Below are 27,532 nucleotides of genomic sequence, written 5' to 3'. Positions count from 1 at the left end.
GCGGGGCAAGAACCTATAAAAACTGCAGACTGTGTGAATGGGGGCGAGGCGGGCGCTTGTTTGCGACGACTGAAGAAGTGGAGTGGAGTCAGGGGAACATCATCGGACTCAGAGTGGCAGGTGAAGAGGACCCACCTACCACCAGACGGGAGCCCCCCCCCCCAGCCGCCGAGACTCCCAAAGGAAGAGGACCAACGGGACGCCGCTGGATCCACGGGTGGTGATATCTTTTTCTCTCTCTCTCTCTCTCTCTCTTTTCCCCTTTTTCTCTCTTTTTCCCTCTCTTTTGTTGAATCTGTTTGAAACGTGTGACACAGGACTTGTCTACCTAGTTGATCCTATTTGACCATATGCCTTATCTTTGTGTTAATAAATCTTAAAACTGGTTGGCTGGTGTCGTTTCACCTTAATTCAGTCCAAGGGCATCACAAAGTTTGTTGTTGGCCCCAAGAGGAGGGAGGTTGTCCTGAACGACTCCTTTCGGGCCGCGACAGCTTCCCCCACAGCCTCTGCTAGTACTGTGTCACTGTCACCGTCTAGCCATGACACTGAACCTTTGGGCTAGGATAGAGTTGTTCCTTGGATCTGAGTGCATTAGATTTCCCCTGCGCTAGCATTGATTCATATAATGTAGAAAGTCACCCGTGTAAAATAACTGGAATCTTTTATAAGTTTTTCTTCAACTTTCTCTACCCATGTATGTCTGGGAAGAGCAGACAGTGCACTGTATTTGCTCATGCCTTTGCACTGATGTTCTGCACACATCCATGTTTTGTGTTTTAGACTTTGTTTCCTACAGTGGCTGAATTCATGTTCCTGCAGTCAACAGCTGCATGTAAATAGGTACAAACCCGAACCTTTTGGCTTTTGGACATTTTCTGAAAGTTTTTTGAAGGGAAGAAGGTCATTGGAGGTGGGGACTGAGCAGGAATTGTGTATTTCCCAAAGTCCTGACTCAAAGAGGTACCTGATTTAAAAGAAAATTCCTCTTGCAGTTCAGGTCATGGTGTCATATTGCCAGATAAAAGAATCTTTTGAGAGACTAATGCATTGTTTTTGAGAAGAAAATGCCTGCTCTACTCTTGCATTGCTGCTCCACCAGCCTGGGGGAGGTGAATGCAGTTCTGGGAAGTCATGGTTTTATTCTGAATGTATGACACCCATGTGAAAGCCCAGGCTCCTACAGTGATGTAAGTGTCTGATAATCCCGTCCTCCATTTCAAAATTCCTTTTAATCCCCGTATTTTTTCAGGAAAAAATCCTGAAAACACAGTTTAAGGGTAATAACAAAGATAGAAAAATCTTTTATTCTTCTAATGCCAGAGTTTTGGTGAATCTGATTCATGACTTTCAAGGTGTGGGTTTGGAAATAATTCTTTTGTGCCTACCTTTCCAGGTGGAGATATTTAAATTTATGTAAATGCACTTTGAAGGTAGTCCCATTGTCTTAAAGGCTGGGCTAAGGTATTCTAATTCTTTGAGCACCTGGATGGATGACAGGGGCCTTCTGAAACTGGACACAGGATCCTGGTCCTATAGACCTGGAGCTTAACCTTAGAGGATGAGCTCGTGAAAGAAGACAGGGAAATCTTCTGAAACTGGTGGGCAGCAACCGGGCATTTCCTCTGCGCTATAATCTACAGGAAGGAGACCAGTGTCAGATGAAGTACAAGTGGTTATCATGGGTCAGCTGAAATACGGAGCTGGGTCTGGGCATGGTTCAGTTTGCTTCCTCCTTTCCTTCATGGAAGTAATACACCCTGTCTGCAGAGAGATGACAGAGTGAAAATGAGATAGGGAGTGGGGCAGTGGAAGAGTGGGTTCAAAAGAAGCTAATCTACAGGGCTGTTTTAGGGGTTAGGTTAGGGTTAGTGTTCAGGTAAAGAGGAAGAAAAAGCCCATGGCTCCAGGTAGAGTGGTGGTGGAAAGAGAAAGCCAAAACAAAGGTTCCCTCTACAAAGAGAGCTTGCCTGTGAAAGTTTTTTGGTCTGGAAAATGGCTTGGTGTCCTTGTGTAAGCCTCAGTCAAAACTTAAATTCTTCTCTTGCAGCTGATGTGCAAGCTGCAAGGTTGAACTCCCTTCTGGTTATGTTGACTAAGTCTTATATTTCTCATTTCCCTCCACCAGGAGAGATGGTGAGTGGTCATCCCTATTCTTGCCTATGCTGGCTTGCAGATTTATCCCTTGAGCTGAAAGATTCCTTACGGTGTAAACAGACACTTCAAATGTGACAGCTTTCTCTGGAATGGCTTATATTGTTTATGGACTTTTTGACAGAGGTTTTAAATCATCTTTTTTATATTCTGTATCATTCTGAATTAAAATTATAAAAAAATGCTGTCCATTTGGGGCCAGAAACTGTTATTTACAGTGTTGTCAACCTTGAGTCCTCAAATATTAGGAAGGCCTGCAAATCATGAGATTTATTTTCGAAGTATTTTGGGCATTTTGAACGTGTTTTCCCATTTATGAGTCTCTAGACACGTTGTTCACATTTATGAGCTTCTCTGCACAGCCAAACAGGCTAGAAGCATCTCTGTCTTTCGTAATGGAAGCTGAAATTTCACTTAATTGTGATTGTCTGGCTATCAGGAAATAACTCCTACGGGGAAAAACTAACTCTAAGGAATATGCAGTGGTATATTCAGGATCACTGGAGATGGGATTCATCTCATATGAACCCTATCTGAATGTGGTTTTGTTGCCAAGGCAGAGAAATAGGTAATTTAGGGCACAATTCACCCAAAATATCTTGCATGTGCTATTTTCCTCCAGAGATTAGAAGGGAAGTGAGAGTGACTGCTGAGACACAGACACCAGATGATTCTATCTGTAGTGCCTCTAATTCACGAGCAGATGCCTTTCTAAGATGAATGCCATAGTGCAAAGTTCAGTGAGTTGTTAGGCTCAGTAATATGCATCAAAGAATGTGTGAAAAGTATTTGAAAAGGGCGTTAGCTTAGTGGGACTAATCTTGTTGGGCTGTCATTATAATCAGAGGGGACAGGTACCCACACTGAATCAGGTACCGAAGGAGTCTATGCTCAGTAGCCATCTAAAGGAGGCCTCGCTCTCCTTTCACTGTAGAAGGAACTGTAGAGGAATCAGCCTCCCTCAGTGCGGAAAAGCTGGCCTTTTGTCGTATTCTGTGATAGGTACAAAATCAAATTGCAAGGCCTCAGTGGTCCTTTCCTCCTCAAAAGCGATAGGGCACAGTCCACGAGCCACTGCACAGCTAGCTCATTTCTGCCCAAGTAGGATCTCATGGTACAGATATCTACAGGGTATTGCAGAAGTTGGGGTAGTGGGTTTCAGCTAGTTTCCTCGTATACTGCAGTCCCTGTGCAGCGTTGCCTACCTGCGGGTTATGCGGCATGAAGGTGACTTTGCCAGGAGCTGCAGCCTGTGAGTAATTTGTTCTGAACGCTCACTTGCTCTCTAGACAAAGCAAGGTGTTACATCCTGCAGCAACCAGGCACAAGCACAAAATAAAGAAATGAGGTTGACCAAACAGCTGGCAGCAATGTGTGGGGCTGACTCAGTTCTGTGTTGATTCCCCACCCTCCTGCCCTTAATAAACCAGTCCAGAGAACTGATTTTGCTTATTCAACTGCACCAGCAATATTAGTTTCATGCTAAAGAGTAGCCTGGAGGAAGTGGTGGTATCTGTGAATTAATTACTCTTTTAAGTGAAAGAAGTAAGTGGCTAAACATGAACTCTATGCATTTTTCACTGAGGAAATGTTAATTTACCCTTGGATGAGGAGCATGGTAAAAGCAGCCCATGTCATATGTTGGAAAAAACCATCTCTCATACATGTGTGCCTGCAAGCTCTCCTAAAAGCTTCCTCCCAGCAAACAGTGGGCACACAACATCAGGCCCATCTCACTATCTTCCACACCTGTGTCTTCTGTCCTCTTATACCCCTTTCAGCTCTGCCACTGCCTGTTTTCATCCTTGCTTAGTAAAGCCCATTGTAATTGTCAGATCTTCAGGGCACACAGCTGTCATTTCATGTGCTTTTAAAGCACCCTGCATGCCGGTGGAGTGCTATGACTCAAGAGAAAGCACTCAGACACAGCCAAAGGGTGTGACTAGCCAGCATGAGTAGGGCAGATGCAGGTCTTTGCTGGAAAACCTTTAAAGGAGTGATCTCAGGGTCCCTCTGTTGCTTTGGAAGTTGAAGTCATTCTGCTTTTTAAGAATCAGCACCTTTATTAGGAAGTTATATTATCAGCTCAGGTGCATAACAGTTAGAATGAAAACTCGGCCACTCCCCCTCAAAAAGAGGCTTTTAATTTTTTTCCCCCAGGAAGTCCACGCTGGAGGATCTGAAAGAGCCTGAAGCCCAGCTCTGCTTGCCAGGTGAGTATCAGAGTAGGCCCTGACTGCTCTGACAAAGCAGAGGCATGATTGGTTTCATCAGAGCATGTTCCCGTTTTTCTTGCTACATGACAAGCACTGTGAAGAAGACCTCCTCCCCATGTGAGGAAGAGCACAGGTGTCCTCACCAGAACTGAGTTGCTTCTGATCTTAGTTCTTTCGCTTGCAGGGCCATTGCTTTGTGAGGAACAGCCACTTCTGGCCAGGTGTCTGCTGACTCCAAGTACAAATTCCAATGCAACCCGCCTTTGCAGGGGTCTTTCTTTGTAGCAAGTGCTTTGGTGTATGCAGGCAAATTTAAATCCTGTTTGCTTTACGTTTTCCATGCTCCTACAGGGACTTCTGGTGACACCTTGGGATATTTGAGGCCTTTCAGCTATGTTGTTTTAAAGAGTGTGTTCCAGCAATAGGTATGGTGGCATCCTCTCAGCATCCTTTAACCCTTCTATAAGCTATCTGCCATCAGCATAACTAGTTTTAACAGAACTTTGATTGAGAAATGGTATCTGTGAGGCTGTTACACATAGTTGGATAATACAGTCTTCGGAGTTCTCATAAAAAGCATCTTTGCTACTCAGCAATTAGCTCTGGACTTTGTTTTTCCACCTGGGGTGAATTTTTGGCTGTGTTGCTCTTTCAGCTGTGAGATTGATGAGCAGTGACAGCCTTTGCAGAGAAATGGTAGGTCAGGCGTGCAAAGGCCCTCTGTAAGAGAGAAAGACAGAGTTGAGGGAATGCCTTGCATCAGTGAGGGTGTCCCCACTTCCATAGGCATTGATGAAGGATAGACATGGAGAGGAAAAGAAAACACATGATTTTAGCATATGCTTTGCTGATCCTCTAAGCCTCTCCAGGTCAGCCAAGTGAAATGTATTGGTGTTTCTGAGAGACAACTAGTGCCCATTCATCCTGTGTTATTTTGGTCTTCTTGGTGGTGTGTCTGAACCAAATGGGCTCTTTCTTGAGTAGTGGAGTGGCAGAAGCAAACGGTGGCCTTAGTAGATTTTTGCTCCCCAGCTAATGCTGAGAAGTGGTAAGACAGAGATTTGTGAGTTTTGGGTGATGGCTGCATAATGAAAGGACAGCTCAAATTAGGACCCTGCCACAGTGCTGAGGCAGGAAGTTGCTCTGATGCATGCAGATTGCTCTCGTGGGCAGAGTTCTTCTCTTCCTCTCTCCCCACTGACCGCAGACCAAAGCTCCCCTGGCACTTTCTCTGACTTTGCCTTTTTTAAATCTTTGGAGTCTTTACTCTTCCAGAGAAGTATTGCATCTTCCTTTGTGACCAGAGGAGCATCACAATGGTTTTTGTGAATATATAAGCAATGTGTCATGCAACAGAACTGCTCAGGGCAGCAGGGGACTGCGAGCAGTGACCAGCTGAGGTTCATGGTATGTTTTTAAATCTGCTTTGTAAGTCTGAAAGCCTGCTGCAACCCATGAATCACTTTTACATTATACCAATGGGGAATGTTACTGGAAAATATAATGATATATTGTAATAATCCAAGTTCAGGTCCAGGAAGATAAATCTTCCCCTTCATTTATTAATTTTTGTAGAAATTTCTCCTAAATTCCCAGTAACTAAACTGAAAATTGAAATTTTGCTGCTTTTCCTGAGATAAGAATTTAATGTGGCAAGTGTACATCAGCCATGGTGCAAATATAAAATAGACAAAAAATCAACAGAATGAAGGCCTTAATTTTCTACCAGATGTATGGGTGGCAGGCCCATTGCTTTGTTTCTTCCAGTTTCTCAGTTCTTGTTCTGAGACTTGATTTGTGATGATCCTATGCACTGTAGACCACAACTTCAGAATACGATTCTCTTTTTCTTCCCTTTATTTTTTTTCTTAACCTAGTTTGATTAGCAGCAAATCTGTGAACAGTACTTCCGTTTAAGTTATGATCCCGTATCTATTGAGAAATTATGTATGAAGATATTTTATTCTCCTTAAAACAAAATGGAAATGTTAAGCGTTCATCTAAATTTTGTAACTTCTCAACGAAAAAAACAGCTATCCCACTTAAAGTCAAAAAGTTTGCTTATGTATCTGTATATAGCCTTAGAGGCTAATATTACATTCTGTGGAACTGAAGGCAGCTCATATCCATATTAGAGCTTTGCTTTGAGTTTTTTTTGCAAATCCAGACTGTAACACTGCAACACCTCACTTGGTTCATAATCTGAAAGGTACTTTTCTGACCACAATGAAGAGGAAATATGAAGCAGAAGAAACTGGTAAGGAGAATATCTTGCCACGGTTCTTTTTCCAAGTCCAAGTGCACTACTGGGAGAAGATAATAAACCAGCCAGAAAAATAACATTGCTGTGCGTTAAAAGACAAATTGCAAGGACAATCTGATTTATGAAAGGGAAAGATTACTCACTTTGGAACCATTTAAAAATGAATCTATCTTCATGAAAAAGCAGCTGTTAAAACTGGCGTAAGTATTTATGTTTGACCTTGATTGTTCAGCCTTTGGTAAGAAAACATCAGCAGTTTTCTTCAGAAAAATAGCATTTAATCAAGTTGCCATTGGGTGTAGCTATTGTGTTACTCTCTCCCTAGGTGATCACATAACAAATACAGAACTGGTTATTTTTGCTATATAGACAATATAGAACAATATTTTTCCTTAACAATTTCAGATTTGTCAGTATTTTCTAAGAATGACAGAAATTGTACTAATTATTAGAAAAATTGATTATTAATTACTAATTATTAGAAAGAAAGAGTTTACTATATATCCATTATTCCAACTGATACATATTTTAATCATTAAACTATTTTAAAAAATACAGACAGTACATTTTGTGTTTTAGCTTGAAGGTGGCGTACTTGAGGAGATGTGCCTTTCCCTAATTTGAATAAATTTGGTTTTGAAATAACAATGATCTGGAGGAGCGGAGAAAAACCCACTTAAATCTAATGAATCCTCGAGAGTATGCAGAGATGTTTCATAAGCAGATTCTATGTGCCTAGCAGAACTTGTTGTTCTACTCCCACAGGATTAGTCGTTCTCATGGGAATAAAGGGAGCTAAATAAACCGTTCTCCTTCTCTATCCCTCCTTGCCCAGTGTATAGGACACAGAAATGTAGGCATTTGACTGCTTTTTAAAATGTTAGCAGGCAAAGCAAGAGAAGCAAAAGGATTGGGTCAAAATAACGCAATAGACATTGAATATTCTCAAATCGGTTAAGGAGCAGGCCACTTTTAGGCTGGTGCCCATGACAAATTTAAAGGCTGAATTTATGCTGCTTAGCAAACTTTGGCTATATTATATATATAGTAATAGTTAAAGCCATCACTTTCACAATGGGAACAATGCAAATCACTTGGTACCGAATGTCCTTATTTCTGCTGCTGTCAGAGCTCCTCTGATCTAAACCTTCCGAGGGCAGGGAGAAGGACATTCCCCCTGCATCAAGGGTAAGTCTGTTCTGTGTTCTTCCACTGCAGTGAAGGATATATGACTTCCCAGGGAAAAGACAGAAGAGTTGCATCTTCTCTGCTTTTCTTGTATATTACAGAAGTAGAGTTTGCAGTATGAGAAATCTAGTGGCATAACTGACATCTAGCAACCCATTTGTGGCTCTTCATTGTGGTTCGTCTTCCCTTGATGCCGTAGGTTCCTCCAGGAAGGAATATCATCTCCTTAGTTGTACTGAGTAGCTTCAAACACACCTCTGATTTTAGCACTAGCAGCTTAATTCTTCAAACTAAAATTTTTAAGAGGTCTAAAGCTGACTTCTGAGTACCTCGAAGTTTCAGCTGACACAGGGGCCTTGTTTTGGGAGTAAAGTAAAATGTCTGTAAGAAAAATAATAAACTATATTGCTTAAATTTGATGTTCATTAAAGATAGGGAGTTCTAACACTGATTCACACTAAGACAGGTGTGGACCCAGGAAAAGGTCAGGCACCAGCCTAGGAAGATAAGGAAGGAGCACGGATGACAAATGAGTGTGGGACTCCTTCAGTGAGGGTCAGTGGCAGCCACTAATCTAGGTCTCAGCCAGAAACATTTCCACAGACATTTTAAATGTGCACAGTTACCTTCTTGTTTGCCAAATCAGTTTGTTTGGGATCCAAGTTACCTGAGACATCTGTTAGCTCAGTGGAAATGCCCAATCACCTGCAGTGAATGATTTGATTTTTTCATTAAAAAAAAATCAACTAGAATATCCCTAAGACTCAGAAAACTACTAGCAGAGTAAAAGAATATTAAAAATTTTATTTTTAACAGAGAGGAATTCTAGGAAATGTGGGTACAGTTTTCAAGAGCCCCAGAGAGTGAAATAAGCACATTGGCCTTTTGAAAATGTTAACTCTGTCTATGAATTTAATGAGGTATGTTACAAGATGTTATAGGATATATAGTTATTCCAGATCAGGGACTGATAATCAGTATACAGAAAACATCTGATACTCATAAAAGGCAAAGTGTAGTTAAGATATTATCAGTTAATTACACTATGTCCAGTTCAGTTATTGAGGGGACATAAAGAGCTTTTTTTCCTGCCCTCATTTTGGCTCTTGCAATGGGTCTGCTACCTACTTTAGTCTGATCTTTCTACAGCCAGGTGTTAGTCAGGTAAGGCCCATGGTGCTTCTTGCTCCCTTGGTAGCAGGAGAGCCAGGGAGGATCCTACAGTTCCTCGTTATTCAGAAACCACATTGGGTTAGCATAGATGAAGGGGGCAGGTGCTATTTATATTCCTGTGACTTTTTCAGGATCATGGAGTCTTTGTGATTTTACATTGTACCTGCACACAAAGCCTGCTTTCAGGGCTCTGGCCGTGATGACTTTTTTGGTTGCAGTGCATTAGAAGGACATTTCAGAAGTGTGACAGCAAATGTTACATTGAAGGATAAAGATGAAAGAAAAGAAAAGCAAAAAAGTAAGTGTGATGTTTCTAAGAACAGAGAACAACCTAAGTACCGCTTTAAAGATAACTAGAATGAAAGTTAAAAAGAATTACTTGCAGTACTTAAAACAGTACTCGCCTATAAGGAAAGAGGTGGGAGAGTTATCAAGACAAGTTTTCCTAAATCCTATATAGCCATTCAAAAGTGGTTTCCAAGCAACCAGAACATGCAGACATCCCCAGGAGTAAGAGGTATTATGAATGGTTGGAGACACAAAGAGGAAGATACAGACAAAACTGGGCTGGAGCCAGGTTGGGAGGATGCTGGGGCAGAGGGCTCCCTGCAACAGCTCCCAACTCTGCAGCCAGAGAGGCAGAAGCTGAGCTGATCTGTGTGAGAAGCTGCACCAAATTGAAGCCAGCAATTTAAAAGAAAATGAAGGAAAGAAAGCATACAGTGAATGTAAGAATCTAAGTGAAAAACATATGCTTTGTGTCATGCTTTCAGACCTCCCATTAAAATGAATGGGCAGGAATATGTATCCTGCTGGACTTAATTATCTTTATTTTGTGAAAAACTGACATTTACAATTCCCCAGTACTATGTTCTCGCCGTTTAAGAAATGTTCTTCTTAGCCTTTGTCCAGATCAGTAATTGTCCACTTATTCTGGCAAATCTTTCATTAGTGGCTGGAATTAATCACAAATGAGAAAATGAGTGTTTAAAAAATAACTAGTTAGCTTACTAGATATATGGCAAAAGGTGTATAATTGAATGAATTTGATTGGTATCACTGAAAAAAGCTTCAGAATTTGTTTTTCTCTTGTCAAAAGAGTTGTAATATTGCCAGTTACGGTAAACTGGGTTTCTAGAGTACAGTTCTGTGTATCCTGAATTATAAATAAACAAGGCACAAAACTCTTTATTTCAGCTTTGTGAAGAAAACTTGGATATGCTTACATCAGTATATAACCTAAAAAGTAACTCCTCTAGTTACCGAATATGAGGGTCTATGCCAACAAGTTTTGAGGTGAGATTTGCCTTTTCTTTCTTTGTCTTGCCATATTTTTTCTAAGTATATAGCTCCCCCCACCCCACCTCTTTTCTAAAAGCAAACTCAGTAGGTGCATCTCAGGAGACCACAGTGCACCCAAAGTCACGAGGCCAAATCCTTGTGATGGCAATGTGTCTGCTGCTGCTCCTAGCTGATTTCAGTGACAATATTGCAAACCATCAGCATGCTGGAGCTCCAGATCTCTTCCTTGCTACGTCCCTCAAGCTCAGAACCCACCTTAGCACATGAGTTAAATCTGATATTTAACATGCACATATGCATTTAAGTACATTTGCAGCTGGTCTTACTGTTGAAGTTTGTCAGTAGCATATTTCTCCAGTCCACTCTTTATCTTAAATAAATCTTCTCAGATTCATAGGAATAAAATGTCTCAGTAATGTTTTCCCCTATCTCAGTTTTTAACTCAGGTTACTGCAGTAAGCTGGTACTAGGGGGATGTCAGTAGACTGACATGCAGCAAACAGGCAGCATGATTGTTAATCCTCATTTCTTTCAGAAGCTAAAATTACGAAGTTTTTAGCTGTTTGGGGGATAAATGTGGAAGCCTGGGAGATTTTCATCCCATATTCAGAGAATAACCATCCTAGGGATGCCAAAAGCTCAGCTACAACATTCTTTGTCTTATGCTTTGCAAGATGCCTTGTCAAATGTCTCAGGATACTTCCCTATCATGGAGCAAATTTAATTATTTATTTAGGCTTTTTTTTTTTTTTTTTTTTTTTTTTTTTTTTTAGCAAAGTGTCATTTATTGAACTTGGTTAAGAACCCTAGATGAAAAAAAAAGGAAAAAGAGAGAAAGAATAAGCCAAAAGGATGTAATGGAGTTGTAATGGCTGCACCAAAGTTGACCGTCTTCTGGTTAGTGAAACTATCCAAAGCTAAAAAAGACTGCAAACACTGCTGAATATGACTGCAGTTGTTAGAAATGGCTTGAGTGTATTCAGCAGGGAAAAACATACATGAAGTTGGCCATACTCCAGATTTCTTATTGACTGCTGCATGATCAGCATATACCTGCAGGAAAGTCAGTGTGATCAGCTTTAAGGTTTTTCTATGGCTCCTGGCAAAGTAGCAGAATTAAAACCTTCAGTAAATCACTGTTACACTGAGGTACAGTCTGTAGCAGTTTATGTTTACTTACTCTCAAGTTTTCTTTTCAAAGCCCAAGAAATATTTCAACAGCTGATGGAAAACATAAATCATGTCCTTCTTTGATGGATTTGCAGTGTATATCTTAATGACGATTTAATTACAAGGAAGCACTGTGAGCCTTTGATTCATCTCTAAGGTTTTTTTTTTTGAAAGTCCAAAGGTTTTTTAAGAGATGCTTTTGAGTAAATAAGTGATGATCAGCTGTGGTTTACATATGCAGTTACCTGTTAATGTAGTATTTGGCTTCTGTCTCTGTTTCCTGTCACCTAGCTATGAGTAGAACAGAAACAGCCCACTTCGTTCTATACTCCTCAATTTTTGCCTGTCAAAAAGGCCTTTCTGCATTCTCAGAGTGATGTGTCATAGGCATTTTACTATAATACTGTAGGTGCACAGAAGTGACTGAACTATATTCAATATAAACTGCCTCTTTTACTTCAGAGGCAGGCTCCAAATTAAAGAGAATCATTTGGGAGAATGGCTAGAGATAAGTCTGAATGCTTTAAACTGAGTTAGAAAAAGATTTGGCTTTGCAAAAATAAAATCAATATAGACCTGATTCTCCACTCTGTCATCCCAATTTTATATCAGTGTAAACTCATAGACTTGTGTGGAGCTAAACCAATACACAGATCAGACAAGAGAGATGAAAGCTGGTTTCCTGTGTATTTTGGGAGACATGCTGCAGCACAGTCCCTGTTTTGCTGTGTTGAATTCAAAATGCAACAGAGAACAGCCATGTTAAACCACAAGTTCCCCTCCTCAGCCCCAGGTCCCCCTTTTCAGCAAAGGATAATATTTCAATCGAACAATTTGGAAAAAAAAAATTCTAACTGTGGGCAAATTTCAGAAGAACTGGTGTTTATATTGGAAGCAAATGTAGTTACTTCTGTGCTGATAAAGATTAAATGAGATTAAAAAGATGATCAGTGAAAAACTAGAAAAAGGCCCAGTTCTGGAAGCAGATCATGGCAAGGCCACAGGTCCTTGCATTCATGCAAGATACAGATTTTAGAGGGGCTCTGCACAGATACAACAGTCTGCTCTGTCAGATCCCATTGCAGGAGAAAGACTGCATATGTATATTCAGAGAATGCGTAATCAACACAATGGAGATACATGTTTTAAAGTTTTCCTGATAGGCCTCCCACTTAATGCCGGGCCATGTTTAGCGACGTTGGGTAGGGGGAGCCGTCTGTTCCGTTTAATTATGTTCAAAGAAAAAAAAGGCCATTGTTTCCTAAGTCATTTGGGAAGAAGCGGCTTATGGGCAGAAATAATTCAACATCAGAAGGAAGATCCCAGTGAGAAACTATTTCTGTATGGGCAGATGGATTTGAAAACGCAGTTGGCTCAGCGTTGTTCCTAATCTATAACAAGAAACTGTTGTTCTGTGTGATATCCTGGCCATATGCTAAAGCCAGAGGATAGTCTATTATAAAAGAGTGAAGAGTGTTTTATCTTTCTGAATTTGTTCATACAGTCCATGGCTCATATGTTTTCACCAGACAAGGAAAGCTCAGAGGATGGCAACAGATATTCCTCTTAAGTCCTCCAAGTTCTGCCCTTATCATAAGAATGGAACGTTCTGCATCTTTCCTGAAAAATATGTTTTTCAAAACAGACAAAGGGGACTGAACTTTCAGATTCAGAGGTTTTATATAACTCCATCTCTAAAATTTATACACTATCATCTTCTGCCTTGATGGTGAGAGAGGGCACAAAGCACTCTAGTCATATGGAAAACATGCAGTCTACTAGGGAGAAAAGAAAAGTAGCTACCTACACAGTGTTTATTCTCTGATGTAATTCCCTCATACCTTTTTGCGTATATTCTCCTAGGCAGCTGTCACTGGCTTGTCTACTCTTTTTCTTTTTTTCCCAAGAAACCCTGTTTTGATTTACAAATCCATTTTTGCTTTAGGAAGCCAGAACCATTCCAGCCACACAAGTGGGCTATGAATAAGTTTCATATCAGTGCCCTGAGGAAAATAGTGGGACAAAAAACAAGAGCTGATAGAAGAGTGCAAAGCATGAGACCAGAAGGCACAGTTATGTCTACCTGCTGGAAGAGAAGTAGCTACAACTTAGCAAGTAGAAAAAGTAGCTGGGAAAAAGTCCCCAGACTCAATCGTTCCTTGGCAAAGACTTTGCGCAGAGCCTGGAGAACTGAACTGGTATATAGAGATAGTATACAGAGCCACTGAAAGAGAAGGGAAAGGTAATGCCGGAGAGACTCAACAGTTACCCCAGAAGCAAACTCCTTAGAGTCCTGCTGGCTTGTGAAAGAGACTAGCTGTAGGGGAGAAATTATTCTTGTGTCCTTAGCCTCTCGTTATAACAGTCTGTAAATAAGACTGACAGGGAAATCACAAACTTTACACCTACTGACAATCTAGCTACAACAGCAGATAATGTTCTCCTCATTAAAGCAACTGTGCAGCCTGGCCAGCATGAAACTTGGCAAGGAATCTTGCAGAATACCTCCATCCCACATATTACAACTGCTTTCACATTTTTGTAGTTCTAGAGTTTCATGCTGCTCATGAAGATAAGTAAGAGGTTGTTATTACCAGAGGCTGCTGATCTAGCAGTCGGTAAACAATGTTATAAATATGTCTTTGCATAAAGTTACACTGCTTCTATGATCCTGTAATGGTTGTGGTAATGAAGGGAGAGGGGAGCCATAAGCAGGGTAAGCATTTCTTGTGTGTGCTGGAGCTGCTGCCCCCTGTCTTCAAGTGTACTCTCAGATTTCTATAGGTATTATAATGTCCCTCTTAGCCAAAATACAAAATTTGAGAAAAGGTTTGAATATTGCTGAGACCTGTATGGAAGACATTACAGGACATAGCTGTGTCTCAGAAGTCAATGGATTAGCCCAACAGCCTCAACAATGCTTTTGTCAGGGAGAACAATTGGAGAGCTAGTTGAGAGGCTTCCATTGAGCTATACAATCTGGACTTTTGGCTTGTGTTTTTTCTGGCTTAACATGCATTATTCAAGTGACACATTTGCTGAAAGGTGTGTTAAGAGGCAGGAACCTAAACATAATTTCAGGTGAACTTGGGTATACTTACACTAGAGTTGTGGTATCATGTCATGGTTCTGGGATTCAGCACAGTTGGCTGAGTATATTTATTTCAAAAGGTGGCTAGCTCTAGAGGTAGGTTAGCACATACTGCTCAGACCAGAAAAGCATCATGTTAGCATCTCCAAGCCAGCTGCACGCTATGACATGCATCTATACATCTACAGTCTGTGGGACAGTGCCATGCAGGTGCCAACACCAGTCCCAAGGGTAGTGGAGTAAGCACAGTGCTGAGCCTGGGCTAATTTGCCCTACTTCTCAGGAGGGCTTGTTGGTTTAGGTGACACATGGTTCCCCGATGCCATCACCATCCTTCCAGGCCTGCAGCTGACTCAGGGACCTCAGCACCCTTCTCTGCTCTTCAGGGCAGACAAACATTCTGTGATTGCTAGTTTGGTTTGACTTTACTATGTTTTGCTCCTAAATCTCTCAGCAAGGACTTATGCCATTTAGTAAAAAAAGTTTGAAAAAGGAAATGTATCTTGTCACAGATGGGCTGATTTCCTTGGTGAAGTCTCCTCTTGCCTTCCCAAGCGTAACTATTTCCAAAAAAAAAAGGAGTAATTTTATAGAAATACTTGGAATGTCTTTCAGGCAGTTTTGATTTCAGTTTGAGTTTTGCTTATGTAACTTAAATGCGATCTGCATTGGAAAAGCTCAGAGATGTACGTTCTTATAAATGAAACCATTTATAGCCAAACAAGAATTAACTCATATAGTGAATTGCAAAGCGTGCCTCTTTTTTTTTGCCTAGGGTCCAGAGAAAGCTCTCAGATCTGGTCAAAAAAACAGAGGAAAGTCATTGTGAATATTCAGCTCTTTTATTTCACAGGTTTGAAAAGTGGTCGCTCACAGAGCCAAAAATTTTCAGTTATGATTTTACAGAAGCTATTTTGTTTTCCATACCCTTTTCTGCCCTCCTGCTTGTTTTCCTGTTTCTCCAATATTTGCCTGAAAAAAATCAGATGCAAGAGAGGTAGATGACAAATTCAATTTTCATGTGCTCATTTTCTTGGATAAATGGGAAATTAAAAAAAAAAGTTTTACTTAATTATAGGCCTCTTTTAAATCAATGTTTATTGGAAGAAGTTCAGCCAGCTGCAGAAACAATAAAGCTAGCTACCATAAACAGGATGCCTGTCTGCTTTGACACTGCTTCGCAGTGAGGTTGCATGCCATTATCTAAAATTACTCAAGTTCATGGGCTGTAAGGCACAAAGGCTGAATATCACTGTTCCTGTCACACTGTAGTGTTAGAAAAGCTAGCAGATGCCATTTTGCTTTCAAATGAGGCCCAAGATATTGTGAGGTCTATTGTTTTGAAGGGCAAGACAACAACACACTACATAAAGCTTCATGTGTTAAACAAGGAGAAAAGAAATAAAATAAATGAAGGGGAGGCAGAATGAGATGTGCACTTCATTAACTTTAATGGAAGGAAAGGTAGAATCAAATTAAACTCAAGCAGGAACAAACTGCCTACAACTCTAGAAACAGCAGAAGGGGTGATGCTGAAATGATGCTGTATATAGTTGGTTTGTTGTAATGAATTAAGAAGAGATGTAATATAATCTAGAAGAGATCCTCCTAAATATAGGAAATACAAAATCAGCTGACTGGCCTATTAACAGTGGAGAGAGTAAACAGAATACATTTTAACACTGTGCAGAAATGGACTGTTAGTAAGCACCCAAAAAACAAAAGGCTGAAAGGGCGGAATTGGAATAGGCTCAGTGGGTAGGATACATCCAACCTGAGTTTTGCCTCACTGTGTAGTAGGGTGATTGATGTATGCTTCATATATGCTGTTTCTGATGAGACCTACCAGATTCTACTGCCTTTTGCAAGCTTAAGTGGAAAACAGTAGCATTTGGGGACAGTAACTTGAATGCTTATGGAAATGGACAAAACTTAGGTTGACATGGAAAAACAGAGATTATCGTTCTGTCAGAAGGAGAGTCCTAAGATTAGATGAGATGAGACTTATGTGTGGAAAGGACTCCGCACTGGCACAAAAAGATTTCTTATATTTCATGGGGGAAAATATTATTTTTGGCAATGTTAAAGGAATTGGAATTCACTATATATTAAAAAAAAATCACTCTAAATCCAACAGTAAAGAGAGCAAGGTTCTTAATTTGGGAAAAATTCTTTCCAAACTTCTCCCTGATCAGGTCACCATTTTTGAAAGTCATTAATCACACGATTAATTTTGGCTCATCAAAATGTGCTTGAGTATTTGCCTAAGTGTTTTGCAGGATAGATATCCGGATACCTGAAAACACTGAATATTTCTGGAAAGGACTATTTGTCTTTTTCACAAATGTAAACAAAAGGACAAAATAACACTAGACGGTGACAATGGCTTTAATACTGTGGTTAGTGTATTCCGAGAGAGTGACCTAAGTATTGATTGCCAGAGAAGCCAACATTATAAAATTTATGGCACACAAAAAATTCCATGAAACCAGTAGAAACCAGGATGTTCTCAGAAGACGGCAGTAGTGGAACATCAGAAAAGCAGTTATAAATTTATTAGTCTGACTACAGGGAAGAAACAATCATAATTTTTTTATTCTGACTCAGGGAGAGATATCACACTCTAGACACAGATGGGATAATATTTACTGATCAAAAACCGAATCAGCAACATGAAAGAATTGGATCATAGAAAACAGTTAAGTCAATACAGTGTTCTCCCAACACTGGAAATGACTGTCCTACACCTGAAGCCTTGAGATCTGATTACTTATGTAGCTCCAAATACTAGCATTGATGAAATAAGCCAGTACTACTTTAAACCCAGTCTGATTATTGTAAATCCTTACTGCCAGATTGAGATGCCTTCATTACACTAAGTATGATCTCTCTTTCCCAGTTATATCATTTAAAATGTATGTGTGTGTTGGGAACTACTTGCAAAAGTGGGTGCAATTCTGTAACATTTGAAAATGTCCATCACATTTGGAGGGAGCAGAAGTGTGGGACTTGTATGATACTACAAGTTGTTCCACATTTTCCTATTTTTTTCCTGGAAACTTCATCATATTTCTCTTTCTTTCATATCACAATACTTCTATTCCCTACCAAAACATGCTCTTCCATAATTCTTCCCTCTTCATAAATTAAAAAATTTCTAAAGTAATCTTGCCTTCTACTTCTGCTCTGATAGTCTCAAAGGCGCCTAGGGGAGCTGAACTAATTTCTAAAGGGAACTTGGTGAAAACTCAGGCATAATTTTCAGGATGGTAGTGAATGATGAATAAAAAGAATTCCTTAAAAAATGACTCTGGTAAGGAATTCTTTGAGATCTGGGCAACTTTTCTTAGTGATGTGAAAGTAAGAGAAAATACCTTTTCAGAAGAAAGGACATAAAAAAGACATCAAAGAATTTTAATTTTTTTATTAACTTAAAATAAAATACCAGTATTGGCAATACTGGTTGGACTGTTTTCTTGGCCTTGCTATATATATTGTATCAGACAAAAATAAATGCAAGTAGATATGTTGTTACCCTTACTCCTTGTCTTTAGAGGTTAATCTCAAGTCTTCCCTTGTCGCTCATTTACTCAGTGTATCTATTTTGCTAGCAAGCTAGTCATTCTGCAGGTATGTTTATTTATCTTCTAGAGCAAATTCATTATTTTTCTTGCTCTTCTCCACAGCTATTCAGCAAATACCTCAGAAAGCCTCTGGGCTGGTGTCTGTCTGCTTAACATGTCCTGGGGGAAAATGCAGATTTACAAGGAAGACTGAGAGGCTTGGAAAGCTCTGTCAGACACAGCAGATGCACGCAGCCACAGCTGCCCTGCCTAGTCTTCTGCTAACACAAGCATATTTCCAGTGCAGCTGGGTCCTGCAGTTTCAGGAGTTTCAGGAGTGCTGGCCTCCTTGATGACATGTGGCTCAGACTGACAGTGGCCGGACCCAGCAGAAAGTTTTGTCAAGATTCATGGTGACCCCCACACTGATCAGGTCCAAAAGAAAATGATAAAATGTGGAGAGCAGGTGGAGATTGGTTCATTATGGGTGATGTGACAGGGAATGACAGAAGACGGATGCCTCATACGTCCTCAGTCTTTCTCAGACTCTCAGTAATTGAGCTTGTTTTGAGTCAGGAGCAGCGATTCAGACTTTATTTAACTCAGCCATTGCTCTCCCCTATTAGTAATCACACAGCAGTACTTCATCTGTCTTGTCTTAACAAGTTTGAATGTTGGAAATTGTGACACATTTCTCAAGGACGGTGAAAAATGATTTGTAAGTCCATATTTTCAGATTCATTGTAGCAGTGTTTTCATTGATTAACATATACGCTGACTGCCATATATTTTGTAGGCTGACATATGTATTATCATTTTCCCCATATCTGTCTCCATATAATATTTATTATTTTAGGCACACCAATAATTTACAAGATGATTAAATGTGCCTTTAAATAAACACAAAGGTATGGAAATTATTGCAGTAATTGTTTTATCAGCTCCGTTGTTATTTATCAGCTGTCATGTAGATTTACTCTTCAGACAGGATATCTTCTATGAGGTCTGTCAAAGCCAATGTTTGCAAGTACCCTAGTAAAATCAGCTATTTATCCCAGTCAAATTTTTCTGTCCTTCCCTATGTAAAATACATACAGCAAATTCTAAGAGGGCCGTGCAAGGGTATTCAAAGCTTTCAAACACTTGCCATTTTGTCAGGTTCCCTTGCTCAGATCGCACTTTTCGGCTGAATCCCTTTTCCAGTTGGGTGCAACTGAGAAGGGAAACCTTTAAGGAGCAGGTCAGTGCTCCTGGTTCGCTCCTTAGCCATCAGCCAGCCCAGATTCCCAGCAGGAGAGTCCATAGCAGCCAGCCAATCCATCATGGAACAGTCTCCAGCTGAGGGCCAGAGGAGCACATGATAGCACACGGGAGCACAGGCTCTGTTCCTCTCTTTTTGAGAGATTTGTGATAAGGAGGAGCAAGAAGAAATCCTCTCTCTCTCTCCCTGCAAGGACATCTGCTTTTTTCAGAAGGACCCACCCCATGACACTTAAAGCGTGTCTCCAATTTCTTTGCACTGATCTAAAGAAGAGGAAGTTAGCAGTAGATCTGCCTTATAGAAGCCGTGAAAATCCTTTTTTCTTTTCTTCCTTTCTATTTTCATTGTTAAATAATGATGAATCAACACTATCAAGCTGAAAATTCCTTCCTTTTGCTTTGTATTTTTCTCTCTAGTGCAAGTGACTGCTCACTGGTGCAAGGCTGACAATTACAATAATTTATCCCTGAAGGGTTTTCAGATCATATTCTTTAGAGCCATAGCTTTTCTTTATGGCTTTAAAGTTGGGGTTTTTTGGTTGTTGATTTTCTTTTTAATTAAAGGTTTCAAACCTTCAGTTTTCATCTTGTATTTGAGCCATTGTAGCATGCTTCAGAAGCTTGCAGACTAAACTTCAAAGAGAAGGCCTGTTTCTGTTCCCTTTGAAGTCATGACAAACCTCCTGTTGATTGCAGAGAGGGAAACTGGCCTGAAAGTACAAAGTAGTTTTATTTCTTTCTGATTTCTTCAGTTACCCTGCTATTGTACCACGTATCAGAGGTGCTGCAGGTTTTTGTGGGCGAAACAGATATACCATTAAGACAGCTTCCCTAGCAGTAGCTTACTAAGCTCTTACTAAGAGCACAATAAGGGTAATTCATCAATAACTTTGTCCAGTCTCTCCTGAACAGTACAGCTGTCAGATCTTCCTGCTGTCCATCGCAGAGCAAAGAGACATGGCCCATAAGCACCGCGACAGGCTCTCAAGGTCAGCGGTCCTGGAGCAGGCTACCAGACAGTTACCACTGAGGCATGGGCCCGGAGAACCCCACAACTGCTGGGGCTGCATTTCTGGAGAGCAGAAGTGTCCAAGGAGCATATTTCCTTTAGGAGATGTCATGATTTCACTGATTCCCAGAATGGATTTTCTCAGAGTTGCTGTTCTATAAGAAATAGTAGGAAAAGATAGGGCATTTGGCTTGACTGAGCTCAAAATGGCATTTCCTATGGGTTGGCAACTTTGCTTTCCTGCCACCTCTAATCAGAAGCCTGAAATTGGTAAGTGGGAACCAATACTTATACTAAACTAGCATTGTAACAGATTCTCATTGGCTTCTCCAACATAGATAAATGCAATGTTGTATCTTGAAAAACCTTCTTTGATAAGAATAGCTGGAATTAACGAGATGAGACCATCTTGGAAGCAAAAAATATGTCATCTTCTGTAGCCAGGTCATCAGCAGAGATCAGTCTCCCTGCAATTTGAGCAAGGAAGAAGGCACAGCTGTGAGCTGTCTCTGGATGTTGTGCACTATGCACTGACATGACTGTCAGTAGGCATATATAAAATTGCAGTTCCTCGAAATGCATCCTTATAAAGTTGTAGCAGGCTTTCTGAAGTTCAGTGATTGAGAGGAGTGATTCTCCCCTTCCTGTCTGTCTGTCCTTCTGTCTGTCATTCCATGCTCCTGTCATGGTCCTCTGACTCTTTCTTTTTTTGTGATGAGATGAAAGAAAGCATAAAGAAATTATCCCTTTGGAAAAGGATGAAAAAGTTTTCCCTTCATGAATGTGTTGTGAGGGTAGTAACTGCCCTTAGTGACTGGTACAGGAGTGGGTTGCAGACCTCCAAGAACTAGTCTGGCTGTACTCCACATGTAAGAGGAAAAGGAGTAGCTGCTTATCAGGACTTCATGATATTTGTCAGGAGTGAAAAATTGTTGGAAATCTAATTCCTGTCAAGAAAGATGGCCAAAATTCTTCAAGATTAGTATCAAAGGTACCAATTGAAGGGTCATTCTCATCCAGCTAAACTGAGCCATGCACACGCAGCTTCCTAAATTGCCAATGGAGGAAAGTGGGAGCATCCCATTGTGTGATTCATTTGACCTATTTTAATTGTCTTAGGATAATTGTCTTTAATTGTCTTTAGGATACTATAAGTGGCTACCTAGAAGTTCCTATTTTCTCTGTTGGTTATAAGTGTGCAGAAAATACTGTGTCCTATGCTGCTCTGGATCCAAACAAGGAAGATCAGGCATTACCCACTGACCATGTGGCCAGGTGGATCCCTGTTAGCCTTGCCCAGGAAGTGAAAATTACAGGCCTGGGAGTTGCTTAAGAGGTTATAGTCAGCAGATGTTTCTGTGTTCAGCAGGCTAGACTACAGCATGGTCCAAAGCAAGTCTCCAATGTGAATGTTTGCTGGAAGATAATTACATTAAATGAAACATTTCAGCCAGTAAGTTCATAGCCAATGTTATAACTGCTCGGTTCTGGAGTAGTCACTGCTGGCAATGGACTGGTGATAGTAACCTTTGGTGTGTATAACAAACAGGGAAACAGTGTCTGACAAATGCTAGTGTCATGCTTGAAGTTGCGTCATGTGGTGATGAAAGGCAGTGAATTTTTGCTCAAGCACTGTAAGTTTGTGTATGTACCTTTTCTGAGCTCACAATAGCATATGGCTTTCTTCCAATCACCTCTCTTGTTCATGTTCACATTTACTTATTAAAAAAAAAATCTTTCCTTCAAAAATAAAAATTCTGTGGATATAAACATACTGTGTTATTAAATTCTGTTATAACTTCAGAAGCACTTTAGGATATGTAGGCTACAGAAGAATTTAGATCAGAATAGGACTTACTGGACATATATATCTCTGTGAAGAGTCTCTAGGGTTATCACATAATCCTTTTAACAATATTTTTCATGCAAATAGGTATAGGAAAGATGACTGATCCACTTATTAAGGATAGAGATCATGAGGTAAGTGCCTAGTTTATACTCAGCTTTGCATGCAACTGAACAAATCATACTGCTTCTCTGTGGTTTAGTTTTCCCATGTGTAAAATGAGAGTGATAATGCTCATTTATTTCACAGGGGTGAGTCTTAATTATTGTTTGTAAAATACCTGGTGAGCTTGGTGTGAATTCTTTGTTCTGCTGGAGTCAATGCAGGTTTTGCTTCTGGTTGATTGCAAAAGGATTCAGATTTCATCCTTAAAGTAGTAAAAATATAAAGCTTCTGTCCTGTATTTGGAAACTCCTCTCCCCTGCTCATACACGTCTCAACAACTGTGTGAAAGTATATATTATCCTAGTGATCCAATTCATGAATTTATCCCATAAAAACATTAAAATTTTGAATAACATATGAATTTTCAGGTCTCTGGGTTTTTTTTTTCAGTTGGGCTGGCTAGAGATGGCTTATCCACCCTGAATTTGTTCAAGCCCTCAAAAGAACTGATTTTTACGAACCATGGATGATTTGTCAGCAATGACAAATTAAAGCTCCCTTCCCCACTGCTGAAGAGTGTAAGCTATCAACAGCTGCATCTTTCCAGCTTTGCCTATCATTCAAGATATACTAATCTGCAAAAAATAATGGGAAAGCTGAAATGATGGGATTCAGTTATTATACCTCCTCCTCCCCTGAATTCTTCACAAAAGTATAAGGAGGCAAAGCTGCTAGTCAGCTCTTATGCAACTAACATGGCTGGCCAGGGAGACTTTGCACCTGTCAGGAGAGGAAACCATATTTTCGTTAAACATCAGGACAAGAGAAGCTTTGAGAAAACATCCAGTGATAGATTTTTTAAAAGATTTTTTAAAAATATAGAGTGTTGGCTCACAAAACTTAAGAAATATCTAGACTGAAAGATTTGATATGCAAACAGGAAGAATTTGAAAATTAGTCTCTTGCCAAGAAGACAGAAACAACCTAGAGCAGTAAAGAAGGGCTATTAAAACAATGCATGACAATTTCTTATGATATTGAAAGAACATCAAGAAGAAAACAAAAAAAAATTATTTTTTTTCCCAAAAAGTCTGCAAGGAAAGCCATGGAGATTTTTAATGTTTGTATCTCTCTACTTTATTAAAGCTTAAATAGCAAGTGAGCCTGTTGCTCCTTGCACCAGCAACTTCCCACCTTCCTGCTCCTGGTGAATAGATCCAAAGAAGGATTCAGTAGGCAATGCATTTCTTTTTATATTCAGGTTACATTTTCTTGTTACAAACCTGGATCAATTATTTCAAATATCCTACAGACAATAATTAACTCTGGCAACTTCCCTGGCTGAAAGACAAACCATGGTAAGTCAGAAGCAGTGAGGATTTCATTCGACAGAGAAAGAACTAGGCACGTTATAGAAACTTTCATAATGCAGCAGAAGAAACAAACATCAAAGAGCTTGGCATCTAGTTCCCCTTGGAAATAGAAACAGACAAGGTTAACCCAGTCCCAGTAACTGTATAATTAGCAAGTAACCTAAATGCATGGAGAACACTATTTTTTTTCCTTTTGGAGAAAATACTTGTAGCTGAAATGAATGCCATTAGTGTGCTGTTTATTCTGAATATTGACCTTATCTCATACTCCTGCCTTTCACTTTATAAACAATCTATTGAGATCTTTTTTGGGTGGTATAGGCTTACAAAACCAGAATTTCCTTGCAAAACACAAATATGAAAGTCTATTAATTGGTTTTGGATTTCCTGGCACTGCATGTTTTCACCAAACAGTTTTAATTGTGGATCAGCAATATACTCATTTAATCTCCTGGGTTTTAGAGTGCCAGGTCAGCTTCAGTAGACCTGGTTTCTCCTTTACTCCTTGCCTGTGTGCTGCCTTTGGCTTGCCACCCAATCCCTACTGTGGAAGCATAGTCTCAAGAAGTGGTGTGTGGTCTCCCCGTCTTAAAAAATCATACCTTTCTGTGTGTCAAGGGGAGCTCAAGTCTCTGCAAGAGGAGACAAAACTATCCTTCGGCTTGAGGAAGATCCCTTGTTCAATGGACTGACTGCTAATTTATGTATTGGAAAAGATATCTTTCTTTCAAAGCAATGAAGGAAAGACTCTGTCCATAGAATAACAAGAAATGGCAACATATACAACATAACTAGGGCCTCCTCCTTTCAATAGCCCTGATATTTGGACTTTTGCAGCCCTCTCCCAAACTGCTTTTGTCTTCCCCATTTTCACATGTGCTCTCACTGTTCCTTGGACCTTTGCTTAAGAGTAATTCAGCAGAAAATTGTTTGAAAAATTGTATGTGGCCCCCTACTGACTATTTGAAACAGGTGATGCTAATCACCCAGTGACTTGGCAGGTGCTAAGTTACCGCTTATGTTATGGGAATGCAACAAGATCTCTTTGCTAAAAGTGGAGCTGGGTGACCAGCTTATGTTTTCACCATCACAACAGTAGCATTACAACATAGCTACGTATCCTGCAAAATAGAAGATAAACAAATGTGAGAAGAATTTTTTAACAAAGAAGTGATTTAACTCTGTCTTTTTATCAGCAGTGTGGATTTTCTCTGGAGTGCACAGGTTTCAGTGTTACTGCCTGAGGACAGCCATAGCTTCCAAATCCACATGTATAGAAAGAAGGGAGCAAGTGCCAGAGCTGGAAGATGCTGCCTCAGCTGGAAATGAGTTACCATGTGTCTACTGAAATGTGGCAGTTTAGGTTTTTTGGGGACAGCTGGGCTGCATGATCTGCAGCAATGAGAAGACCTCAATTTTCACCAGAATCTGTGCTTCCCTTTAAAGATGTAGGAAGGAATTTGGAAATGGGAAATCACAGGATTTTGGAGGTGTGGTGGATAATCATAAGTTGGGAGCAGGGTTGCTTTGGGAAGATATACAAGAGCCAAATAGGAGATGACTGCACAGTTGTCTGTTAGGTGAGGATTTGAGTACATGGCACAGATTCAAAAGTTCTGGCTGCCCAAGGAACATGTTGTAAAATCAGGCTGTCTCTTGCCCGGTGAATACTGAATCAGCTCCAATACTGAAATACTGAAAGAGACCTCTGGCATATCCAATAAAAGTAAGAGCATTAATGGTATAAGAATGCTGGTAAGATGGGAGATCAAGGCCCTTTGTCATCTGGATTTACATTCACTAATAAAAATATTATATTGATAAAAGGAGAAAGGAAAACTGTATTGCCAGGATCAGGTATGATTTATGCACAGCAGTAATTACAAGAACACTTGGCTTAAGTCTGTGTCATGGCTCTTTTGTGGGATATATAAGTAGTGCCAGACATCGTAGGAGGATCCAGTGGTATGATGAATAATATTATAGTTATTGTGGATATTAAAAGGAGATATAGCTACCAGAAGGGTCAGTAAACAGAGAACAGAGAATAGGAAAGTGCTATACAATTTGTTCTTGACGAGAAACAGATGAGTCCGTGTTCTTTGTGGGTCAATGAGTTGTTTTTCTATAGTTTCTCCCTGTAGTCAGGAGAGGTTTTAGGCAGAATACATGGTTGCCATAGAAGCAGATGGCTAACAACATGAAAACGATCAGTAATGGTAGGCCTGTGCTTTGCTATCTGTGTGCCTGATGATGTGCATGTGCCACTGTCCCTTCCCTATACAAGGCCACAGCTTTTGGAGTGAGTGAGCCTTATTCTCTTCCCCTCTTTCCCCTCTCCGTCTCTGCAGGACTGAACTCCAGCTGGTTGCATTTCTGCAGTCCTATGCATACCTGCCCACACTCATGTCACCTGTGTCTCTGGACTCCAAACTTTCCATCTGTTTCAAGGAATCATGTCATGGAGGTTAGGGTATGTTTCACCAAGGCAAAGGTTTCTGAGAAACAAGACTTTTTCTGATAAATGACCTCTCCATGAATTCCTGGAGAACTGAGGCATAGGAAGAGGAAAATGATGCAGAAAGGGATACAGCAATGGATAACACAGGAGGAGAAACAGCAAAGACAGAGAGCTGGTGGGAGAGGTAAGTGAAAGGCATATACCTAATCTGACTAGGGAAGTGGATATCATGGAGGAAGAAGACCTATTTAAACCAAATGAAAATGTTGGAATAAGTATAATGTAGCGTAGGTGAGTCATGGGAGAAAATAAACCAGCAATGAGAAAAGGGTTTCCATATACCAGACAGCTAGGATTCTGGATCAACCTTCAGAAGACAACTGAGAAGTATTACAGTGAAGCTGATGTATTTATGAAATAAATTGTATAAGCTGGATGTTACAGCTATCAGGAAACTGGACATAATGTCAAAAAGATCCTTCACAGTAGTTCTATACTATTTGTCAATGTGGTCCCAAGTTCACCTGTTATCCAAACTGAGCACTTGAAAAGGGCCTTAAGTCAGCACCGAGCACAACATGTAAAAAAGGCCGTTATCCCTTAAGCATACACCAAAGCCCTTCTGTACGATCACAGAGAAGGTAACAAGTTGAAGGCTTGCTGTATTATACCTTGCTTGTCTTACAGCTACTGTTGAGAGAAGTCAGCCAGGCTCCTTGCCTATGCAGGCAGCAGGGCGAAAGGAGTGACCTGCAGGCTGGCAAGTGAACACACAAAGCAGCTCTCAGGGCAGTCCCCAGCCTGCTCCCGGTCTGACAGTGTGGATGCACTGTCCTGTGTCCTCTGTTCCTCTACAGGAAAAGTAACACAGAAGAGGATTCCCAACAACCACAGCAAATCAGCTTATATTGAAGCAGAAACACTGAGCTGAGAAATAAAAGATAATAAACGTGGCAGTTAAACAAAGAGGTCAAATGGCCAAAAAGTAGCTTAGAAAACCAAAGCACACAAAGCCCCAGGGGTCATCCATGGAGCTCCAGCTACTGTGTTATCTACAGATCCTAATAATGTTGGGTTTAACCAAGAGATTCATCAAATGCCAGAGTGTCTTGACAGCAGGGACAATTAGGGTATGAAGAAACATACCTGGTAGCAAGGAAATACTCATCTCTCTCTGGTCTCTGCTAGAAGTGAGAGGTGGTTTTGAATTGTATTTTCTTCTTGCTGCAACTGTATTGTGCAAGTGTTGGATTTCTTTTCAACTGCTGGCCTCTGATGATGTATTAATTTGAATAAATGCATTTTCTATTTCAAAAGAAAACGAAACTCCTTCTCATCCCTTCTACAGCATACAGCAT

The 27,532-nt window shown here is 40.3% G+C and overlaps 1 long non-coding RNA gene across 7 annotated transcripts; it reads left to right on the top strand.

The window, feature by feature from the left end:
• The first annotated feature begins 59 nt into the window (after nucleotides 1-59).
• LOC112984480 (uncharacterized) lies at nucleotides 60-27,532 on the top strand. Of its 7 annotated transcripts, none has more exons than XR_010385921.1 (5): nucleotides 60-217; nucleotides 4,315-4,367; nucleotides 9,126-9,292; nucleotides 10,192-10,290; nucleotides 22,323-27,532. It is a non-coding gene; the product is annotated as an uncharacterized LOC112984480 (long non-coding RNA). The 7 variants fall into 7 exon arrangements; XR_010385922.1 differs by having other exon boundaries at nucleotides 60-2,136; XR_003259508.2 differs by having other exon boundaries at nucleotides 60-4,367; nucleotides 22,323-22,369; nucleotides 26,065-27,530.

Source organism: Dromaius novaehollandiae, chromosome 1 (assembly GCF_036370855.1).
Source record: "Dromaius novaehollandiae isolate bDroNov1 chromosome 1, bDroNov1.hap1, whole genome shotgun sequence".
Taxonomy (NCBI): domain Eukaryota; kingdom Metazoa; phylum Chordata; class Aves; order Casuariiformes; family Dromaiidae; genus Dromaius; species Dromaius novaehollandiae.
Note: the sequence above shows the minus strand (reverse complement) of the source record. Positions and strands in the feature narration are given on the sequence as shown.